Source organism: Hemitrygon akajei, unplaced genomic scaffold, assembly GCF_048418815.1.
Source record: "Hemitrygon akajei unplaced genomic scaffold, sHemAka1.3 Scf000181, whole genome shotgun sequence".
NCBI lineage: Eukaryota > Metazoa > Chordata > Chondrichthyes > Myliobatiformes > Dasyatidae > Hemitrygon > Hemitrygon akajei.
Window position 1 is genome coordinate 1 of NW_027332067.1, and position 9,306 is coordinate 9,306.

Here is a 9,306-nt window from a genome sequence, read left to right on the forward strand (position 1 = left end):
CCAGGGGGAGAGGGAGTTAGTGAGAGTGAGGTGATGAAGTGTGAGGTAGTCAGAGTCTGAGGGAAAGGGATGTAGGGAGAGACCAGGGGGAGAGGGAGCTAGTGAGAGTGAGGGGAAGAGTGTGAGGTAGTCAGAGTCTGAGGGAAAGGGATGTAGGGAGAGACCTGGGGGAGAGGGAGTTAGTGAGAGTGAGGGGAGAGTGTGAGGTAGTCAGGTCTGAGGGGAAAGGGATGTAGGGAGAGACCAGGGGGAGAGGGAGTTAGTGAGAGTGAAGGGAGAGTGTGAGGTAGTCAGAGTCTGAGGGGAAAGGGATGTAGGGAGAGACCAGGGGGAGAGGGAGTTAGTGAGAGTGAGGGAAGAGTGTGAGGTAGTCAGAGTCTGAGGGAAAGGGATGTAGGGAGAGACCAGGGGGAGAGGGAGTTAGTGAGAGTGAGGGGAGAGTGTGAGGTAGTCAGAGTCTGAGGGGAAAGGGATGTAGGGAGAGACCAGGGGGAGAGGGAGGTTAGTGAGAGTGAGGGGAGAGTGTGAGGTAGTCAGAGTCTGAGGGGAAAGGGATGTAGGGAGAGACCAGGGGGAGAGGGAGTTAGTGAGAGTGAGGGGAAGAGTGTGAGGTAGTCAGAGTCTGAGGGGAAAGGGATGTAGGGAGAGACCAGGGGGAGAGGGAGTTAGTGAGAGTGAGGGGGAGAGTGTGAGGTAGTCAGAGTCTGAGGGGAAAGGGATGTAGGGAGAGACCAGGGGGAGAGGGAGTTAGTGAGAGTGAAGGAAGAGTGTGAGGTAGTCAGAGTCTGAGGGGAAAGGGATGTAGGGAGAGACCAGGGGGAGAGGGAGTTAGTGAGAGTGAGGGGAGAGTGTGAGGTAGTCAGAGTCTGAGGGGAAAGGGATGTAGGGAGAGACCAGGGGGAGAGGGAGTTAGTGAGAGTGAGGGAGAGTGTGAGGTAGTCAGAGTCTGAGGGGAAAGGGATGTAGGGAGAGACCAGGGGGAGAGGGAGTTAGTGAGAGTGAGGGAAGAGTGTGAGGTAAGTCAGAGTCTGAGGGGAAAGGGATGTAGGGAGAGACCAGGGGGAGAGGGAGTTAGTGAGAGTGAGGGGAGAGTGTGAGGTAGTCAGAGTCTGAGGGGAAAGGGATGTAGGGAGAGACCAGGGGGAGAGGGAGTTAGTGAGAGTGAAGGAAGAGTGTGAGGTAGTCAGAGTCTGAGGGGAAAGGGATGTAGGAGAGACCAGGGGGAGAGGGAGTTAGTGAGAGTGAGGGGAGAGTGTGAGGTAGTCAGAGTCTGAGGGGAAAGGGATGTAGGGAGAGACCAGGGGGAGAGGGAGTTAGTGAGAGTGAGGGAGAGTGTGAGGTAGTCAGAGTCTGAGGGGAAAGGGATGTAGGGAGAGACCAGGGGGAGAGGGAGTTAGTGAGAGTGAGGGGAGAGTGTGAGGTAGTCAGAGTCTGAGGGGAAAGGGATGTAGGGAGAGACCAGGGGGAGAGGGAGTTAGTGAGAGTGAGGAAGAGTGTGAGGTAGTCAGAGTCTGAGGGGAAAGGGATGTAGGGAGAGACCAGGGGGAGAGGGAGTTAGTGAGAGTGAGGGGAGAGTGTGAGGTAGTCAGAGTCTGAGGGGAAAGGGATGTAGGGAGAGACCAGGGGGAGAGGGAGTTAGTGAGAGTGAAGGGAAGAGTGTGAGGTAGTCAGAGTCTGAGGGGAAAGGGATGTAGGGAGAGACCAGGGGGAGAGGGAGTTAGTGAGAGTGAGGGGAGAGTGTGAGGTAGTCAGAGTCTGAGGGGAAAGGGATGTAGGGAGAGACCAGGGGGGAGAGGGAGTTAGTGAGAGTGAGGGGAGAGTGTGAGGTAGTCAGAGTCTGAGGGGAAAGGGATGTAGGGAGAGACCAGGGGGAGAGGGAGTTAGTGAGAGTGAAGGAAGAGTGTGAGGTAGTCAGAGTCTGAGGGGAAAGGGATGTAGGGAGAGACCAGGGGGAGAGGGAGTTAGTGAGAGTGAGGGGAGAGTGTGAGGTAGTCAGAGTCTGAGGGGAAAGGGATGTAGGGAGAGACCAGGGGGAGAGGGAGTTAGTGAGAGTGAAGGAAGAGTGTGAGGTAGTCAGAGTCTGAGGGGAAAGGGATGTAGGGAGAGACCAGGGGGAGAGGGAGTTAGTGAGAGTGAGGGGAGAGTGTGAGGTAGTCAGAGTCTGAGGGGAAAGGGATGTAGGGAGAGACCAGGGGGAGAGGGAGTTAGTGAGAGTGAAGGAAGAGTGTGAGGTAGTCAGAGTCTGAGGGGAAAGGGATGTAGGGAGAGACCAGGGGAGAGGGAGTTAGTGAGAGTGAGGGGAGAGTGTGAGGTAGTCAGAGTCTGAGGGGAAAGGGATGTAGGGAGAGACCAGGGGGAGAGGGAGTTAGTGAGAGTGAGGAAGAGTGTGAGGTAGTCAGAGTCTGAGGGGAAAGGGATGTAGGGAGAGACCGAGGGGGAGAGGGAGTTAGTGAGAGTGAGGGGAGAGTGTGAGGTAGTCAGAGTCTGAGGGGAAAGGGATGTAGGGAGAGACCAGGGGGAGAGGGAGTTAGTGAGAGTGAGGGGAGAGTGTGAGGTAGTCAGAGTCTGAGGGGAAAGGGATGTAGGGAGAGACCAGGGGGAGAGGGAGTTAGTGAGAGTGAAGGAAGAGTGTGAGGTAGTCAGAGTCTGAGGGGAAAGGGATGTAGGGAGAGACCAGGGGGAGAGGGAGTTAGTGAGAGTGAGGGGAGAGTGTGAGGTAGTCAGAGTCTGAGGGGAAAGGGATGTAGGGAGAGACCAGGGGGAGAGGGAGTTAGTGAGAGTGAAGGAAGAGTGTGAGGTAGTCAGAGTCTGAGGGGAAAGGGATGTAGGGAGAGACCAGGGGGAGAGGGAGTTAGTGAGAGTGAGGGGAGAGTGTGAGGTAGTCAGAGTCTGAGGGGAAAGGGATGTAGGGAGAGACCAGGGGGAGAGGGAGTTAGTGAGAGTGAGGGAGAGTGTGAGGTAGTCAGAGTCTGAGGGGAAAGGGATGTAGGGAGAGACCAGGGGGAGAGGGAGTTAGTGAGAGTGAGGGGAGAGTGTGAGGTAGTCAGAGTCTGAGGGGAAAGGGATGTAGGGAGAGACCAGGGGGAGAGGGAGTTAGTGAGAGTGAGGGAAGAGTGTGAGGTAGTCAGAGTCTGAGGGGAAAGGGATGTAGGGAGAGACCAGGGGGAGAGGGAGTTAGTGAGAGTGAGGGGAGAGTGTGAGGTAGTCAGAGTCTGAGGGGAAAGGGATGTAGGGAGAGACCAGGGGGAGAGGGAGTTAGTGAGAGTGAGGGGAGAGTGTGAGGTAGTCAGAGTCTGAGGGGAAAGGGATGTAGGGAGAGACCAGGGGGAGAGGGAGTTAGTGAGAGTGAAGGAAGAGTGTGAGGTAGTCAGAGTCTGAGGGGAAAGGGATGTAGGGAGAGACCAGGGGGAGAGGGAGTTAGTGAGAGTGAGGGAGAGTGTGAGGTAGTCAGAGTCTGAGGGGAAAGGGATGTAGGGAGAGACCAGGGGGAGAGGGAGTTAGTGAGAGTGAAGGAAGAGTGTGAGGTAGTCAGAGTCTGAGGGGAAAGGGATGTAGGGAGAGACCAGGGGGAGAGGGAGTTAGTGAGAGTGAGGGGAGAGTGTGAGGTAGTCAGAGTCTGAGGGGAAAGGGATGTAGGGAGAGACCAGGGGGAGAGGGAGTTAGTGAGAGTGAAGGAAGAGTGTGAGGTAGTCAGAGTCTGAGGGGAAAGGGATGTAGGGAGAGACCAGGGGGAGAGGAGTTAGTGAGAGTGAAGGAAGAGTGTGAGGTAGTCAGAGTCTGAGGGGAAAGGGATGTAGGGAGAGACCAGGGGGAGAGGGAGTTAGTGAGAGTGAAGGAAGAGTGTGAGGTAGTCAGAGTCTGAGGGGAAAGGGATGTAGGGAGAGACCAGGGGGAGAGGGAGTTAGTGAGAGTGAGGGAAGAGTGTGAGGTAGTCAGAGTCTGAGGGGAAAGGGATGTAGGGAGAGACCAGGGGGAGAGGGAGTTAGTGAGAGTGAGGGGAGAGTGTGAGGTAGTCAGAGTCTGAGGGGAAAGGGATGTAGGGAGAGACCGGGGGGAGAGGGAGTTAGTGAGAGTGAAGGAAGAGTGTGAGGTAGTCAGAGTCTGAGGGGAAAGGGATGTAGGGAGAGACCAGGGGGAGAGGGAGTTAGTGAGAGTGAGGGGAGAGTGTGAGGTAGTCAGAGTCTGAGGGGAAAGGGATGTAGGGAGAGACCAGGGGGAGAGGGAGTTAGTGAGAGTGAAGGAAGAGTGTGAGGTAGTCAGAGTCTGAGGGGAAAGGGATGTAGGGAGAGACCAGAGGGAGAGGGAGTTAGTGAGAGTGAGGGGAGAGTGTGAGGTAGTCAGAGTCTGAGGGGAAAGGGATGTAGGGAGAGACCAGGGGGAGAGGGAGTTAGTGAGAGTGAAGGAAGAGTGTGAGGTAGTCAGAGTCTGAGGGGAAAGGGATGTAGGGAGAGACCAGGGGGAGAGGGAGTTAGTGAGAGTGAAGGAAGAGTGTGAGGTAGTCAGAGTCTGAGGGGAAAGGGATGTAGGGAGAGACCAGGGGGAGAGGGAGTTAGTGAGAGTGAGGGGAGAGTGTGAGGTAGTCAGAGTCTGAGGGGAAAGGGATGTAGGGAGAGACCAGGGGGAGAGGGAGTTAGTGAGAGTGAGGGAGAGTGTGAGGTAGTCAGAGTCTGAGGGGAAAGGGATGTAGCGAGAGACCAGGGGGAGAGGGAGTTAGTGAGAGTGAAGGAAGAGTGTGAGGTAGTCAGAGTCTGAGGGGAAAGGGATGTAGGGAGAGAGCCAGGGGGAGAGGGAGTTAGTGAGAGTGAAGGAAGAGTGTGAGGTAGTCAGAGTCTGAGGGGAAAGGGATGTAGGGAGAGACCAGGGGGAGAGGGAGTTAGTGAGAGTGAAGGAAGAGTGTGAGGTAGTCAGAGTCTGAGGGGAAAGGGATGTAGGGAGAGACCAGGGGAGAGAGGGAGTTAGTGAGAGTGAAGGAAGAGTGTGAGGTAGTCAGAGTCTGAGGGGAAAGGGATGTAGGGAGATACCAGGGGAGAGGGAGTTAGTGAGAGTGAGGGGAGAGTGTGAGGTAGTCAGAGTCTGAGGGGAAAGGGATGTAGGGAGAGACCAGGGGGAGAGGGAGTTAGTGAGAGTGAGGGGAGAGTGTGAGGTAGTCAGAGTCTGAGGGGAAAGGGATGTAGGGAGAGACCAGGGGCAGAGGGAGTTAGTGAGAGTGAGGGGAGAGTGTGAGGTAGTCAGAGTCTGAGGGGAAAGGGATGTAGGGAGAGACCAGGGGGAGAGGGAGTTAGTGAGAGTGAGGGGAGAGTGTGAGGTAGTCAGAGTCTGAGGGGAAAGGGATGTAGGGAGAGACCAGGGGGAGAGGGAGTTAGTGAGAGTGAAGGAAGAGTGTGAGGTAGTCAGAGTCTGAGGGGAAAGGGATGTAGGGAGAGACCAGGGGGAGAGGGAGTTAGTGAGAGTGAGGGAGAGTGTGAGGTAGTCAGAGTCTGAGGGGAAAGGGATGTAGGGAGAGACCAGGGGGAGAGGGAGTTAGTGAGAGTGAAGGAAGAGTGTGAGGTAGTCAGAGTCTGAGGGGAAAGGGATGTAGGGAGAGACCAGGGGAGAGGGAGTTAGTGAGAGAGAGGGGAGAGTGTGAGGTAGTCAGAGTCTGAGGGGAAAGGGATGTAGGGAGAGACCAGGGGGAGAGGGAGTTAGTGAGAGTGAAGGAAGAGTGTGAGGTAGTCAGAGTCTGAGGGGAAAGGGATGTAGGGAGAGACCAGGGGGAGAGGGAGTTAGTGAGAGTGAAGGAAGAGTGTGAGGTAGTCAGAGTCTGAGGGGAAAGGGATGTAGGGAGAGACCAGGGGGAGAGGGAGTTAGTGAGAGTGAAGGAAGAGTGTGAGGTAGTCAGAGTCTGAGGGGAAAGGGATGTAGGGAGAGACCAGGGGGAGAGGGAGTTAGTGAGAGTGAGGGGAGAGTGTGAGGTAGTTAGAGTCTGAGGGGAAAGGGATGTAGGGAGAGACCAGGGGGAGAGGGAGTTAGTGAGAGTGAAGGAAGAGTGTGAGGTAGTCAGAGTCTGAGGGGAAAGGGATGTAGGGAGAGACCAGGGGGAGAGGGAGTTAGTGAGAGTGAGGGGAGAGTGTGAGGTAGTCAGAGTCTGAGGGGAAAGGGATGTAGGGAGAGACCAGGGGGAGAGGGAGTTAGTGAGAGTGAAGGAAGAGTGTGAGGTAGTCAGAGTCTGAGGGGAAAGGGATGTAGGGAGAGACCAGGGGGAGAGGAAGTTAGTGAGAGTGAAGGAAGAGTGTGAGGTAGTCAGAGTCTGAGGGGAAAGGGATGTAGGGAGAGACCAGGGGGAGAGGGAGTTAGTGAGAGTGAGGGGAGAGTGTGAGGTAGTCAGAGTCTGAGGGGAAAGGGATGTAGGGAGAGACCAGGGGGAGAGGAAGTTAGAGTGAAGGAAGAGTGTGAGGTAGTCAGAGTCTGAGGGGAAAGGGATGTAGAGAGAGACCAGGGGGAGAGGGAGTTAGTGAGAGTGAAGGAAGAGTGTGAGGTAGTCAGAGTCTGAGGGGAAAGGGATGTAGGGAGAGACCAGGGGGAGAGGGAGTTAGTGAGAGTGAAGGAAGAGTGTGAGGTAGTCAGAGTCTGAGGGGAAAGGGATGTAGGGAGAGACCAGGGGGAGAGGAAGTTAGTGAGAGTGAGGGGAGAGTGTGAGGTAGTCAGAGTCTGAGGGGAAAGGGATGTAGGGAGAGACCAGGGGGAGAGAGAGTTAGTGAGAGTGCAGGAAGAGTGTGAGGTAGTCAGAGTCTGAGGGGAAAGGGATGTAGGGAGAGACCAGGGGGAGAGGGAGTTAGTGAGAGTGAAGGAAGAGTGTGTGGTAGTCAGAGTCTGAGGGGAAAGGGATGTAGGGAGAGACCAGGGGGAGAGGGAGTTAGTGAGAGTGAAGGAAGAGTGTGAGGTAGTCAGAGTCTGAGGGGAAAGGGATGTAGGGAGAGACCAGGGGGAGAGGAAGTTAGTGATAGTGAGGGGAGAGTGTGAGGTAGTCAGAGTCTGAGGGGAAAGGGATGTAGGGAGAGACCAGGGGGAGAGGGAGTTAGTGAGAGTGAGGGGAGAGTGTGAGGTAGTCAGAGTCTGAGGGGAAAGGGATGTAGGGAGAGACCAGGGGGAGAGGGAGTTAGTGAGAGTGAAGGAAGAGTGTGAGGTAGTCAGAGTCTGAGGGGAAAGGGATGTAGCGAGAGACCAGGGGGAGAGGAAGTTAGTGAGAGTGAGGGGAGAGTGTGAGATAGTCAGAGTCTGAGGGGAAAGGGATGTAGGGAGAGACCAGGTGGAGAGGGAGTTAGTGAGAGTGAAGGAAGAGTGTGAGGTAGTCAGAGTCTGAGGGGAAAGGGATGTAGGGAGAGACCAGGGGGAGAGGGAGTTAGTGAGAGTGAGGGGAGAGTGTGAGGTAGTCAGAGTCTGAGGGGAAAGGGATGTAGGGAGAGACCAGGGGGAGAGGGAGTTTGTGAGAGTGAAGGAAGAGTGTGATGTAGTCAGAGTTTGTGGGGAAAGGGATGTAGGGAGAGACCAGGGGGAGAGGGAGTTAGTGAGAGTGAAGGAAGAGTGTGAGGTAGTCAGAGTCTGAGGGGAAAGGGATGTAGGGAGAGACCGGGGGGAGAGGGAGTTAGTGAGAGTGAGGGAAGAGTGTGAGGTAGTCAGAGTCTGAGGGGAAAGGGATGTAGGGAGAGACCAGGGGGAGAGGGAGTTAGTGAGAGTGAGGGGAGAGTGTGAGGTAGTCAGAGTCTGAGGGGAAAGGGATGTAGGGAGAGACCAGGGGGAGAGGGAGTTAGTGAGAGTGAAGGAAGAGTGTGAGGTAGTCAGAGTCTGAGGGGAAAGGGATGTAGGGAGAGACCAGGGGGAGAGGAAGTTAGTGAGAGTGAGGGGAGAGTGTGAGGTAGTCAGAGTCTGAGGGGAAAGGGATGTAGGGAGAGACCAGGGGGAGAGGGAGTTAGTGAGAGTGAAGGAAGAGTGTGAGGTAGTCAGAGTCTGAGGGGAAAGGGATGTAGGGAGAGACCAGAGGGAGAGGGAGTTAGTGAGAGTGAGGAGAGAGTGTGAGGTAGTCAGAGTCTGAGGGGAAAGGGATGTAGGGAGAGACCAGGGGGAGAGGGAGTTAGTGAGAGTGAAGGAAGAGTGTGAGGTAGTCAGAGTCTGAGGGGAAAGGGATGTAGGGAGAGACCAGGGGGAGAGGGAGTTAGTGAGAGTGAAGGAAGAGTGTGAGGTAGTCAGAGTCTGAGGGGAAAGGGATGTAGGGAGAGACCAGGGGGAGAGGGAGTTAGTGAGAGTGAGGGGAGAATGTGAGGTAGTCAGAGTCTGAGGGGAAAGGGATGTAGGGAGAGACCAGGGGGAGAGGGAGTTAGTGAGAGTGAGGGGAGAGTGTGAGGTAGTCAGAGTCTGAGGGGAATGGGATGTAGGGAGAGACCAGGGGGAGAGGGAGTTAGTGAGAGTGAGGGGAGAGTGTGAGGTAGTCAGAGTCTGAGGGGAAAGGGATGTAGGGAGAGACCAGGGGGAGAGGGAGTTAGTGAGAGTGAGGGGAGAGTGTGAGGTAGTCAGAGTCTGAGGGGAAAGGGATGTAGGGAGAGACCAGGGGGAGAGGGAGTTAGTGAGAGTGAGGGGAGAGTGTGAGGTAGTCAGAGTCTGAGGGGAAAGGGATGTAGGGAGAGACCAGGGGGAGAGGGAGTTAGTGAGAGTGAGGGGAGAGTGTGAGGTAGTCAGAGTCTGAGGGGAAAGGGATGTAGGGAGAGACCAGGGGGAGAGGGAGTTAGTGAGAGTGAGGGGAGAGTGTGATGTAGTCAGAGTCTGAGGGGAAAGGGATGTAGGGAGAGACCAGGGGGAGAGGAAGTTAGTGAGAGTGAAGGAAGAGTGTGAGGTAGTCAGAGTCTGAGGGGAAAGGGATGTAGGGAGAGACCAGGGGGAGAGGGAGTTAGTGAGAGTGAGGGGAGAGTGTGAGGTAGTCAGAGTCTGAGGGGAAAGGGATGTAGGGAGAGACCAGGGGGAGAGGGAGTTAGTGAGAGTGAGGGGAGAGTGTGAGGTAGTCAGAGTCTGAGGGGAAAGGGATGTAGGGAGAGACCAGGGGCAGAGGGAGTTAGTGAGAGTGAGGGAAGAGTGTGAGGTAGTCAGAGTCTGAGGGGAAAGGGATGTAGGGAGAGACCGGGGGGAGACGGAGGTGCCAAGAGACCGGGCGGAGAGGCGGTTGGTGAGAGTCCAAGGGGGAGAGGGAGGTGGTGATGGACCGAGGGGAGATGGAGAGGTAGGGACGGCCAAGGGGAGAGGGTGAGGCAGGGACTGTCCGAGGGGAGAGGGAGGTTCTGA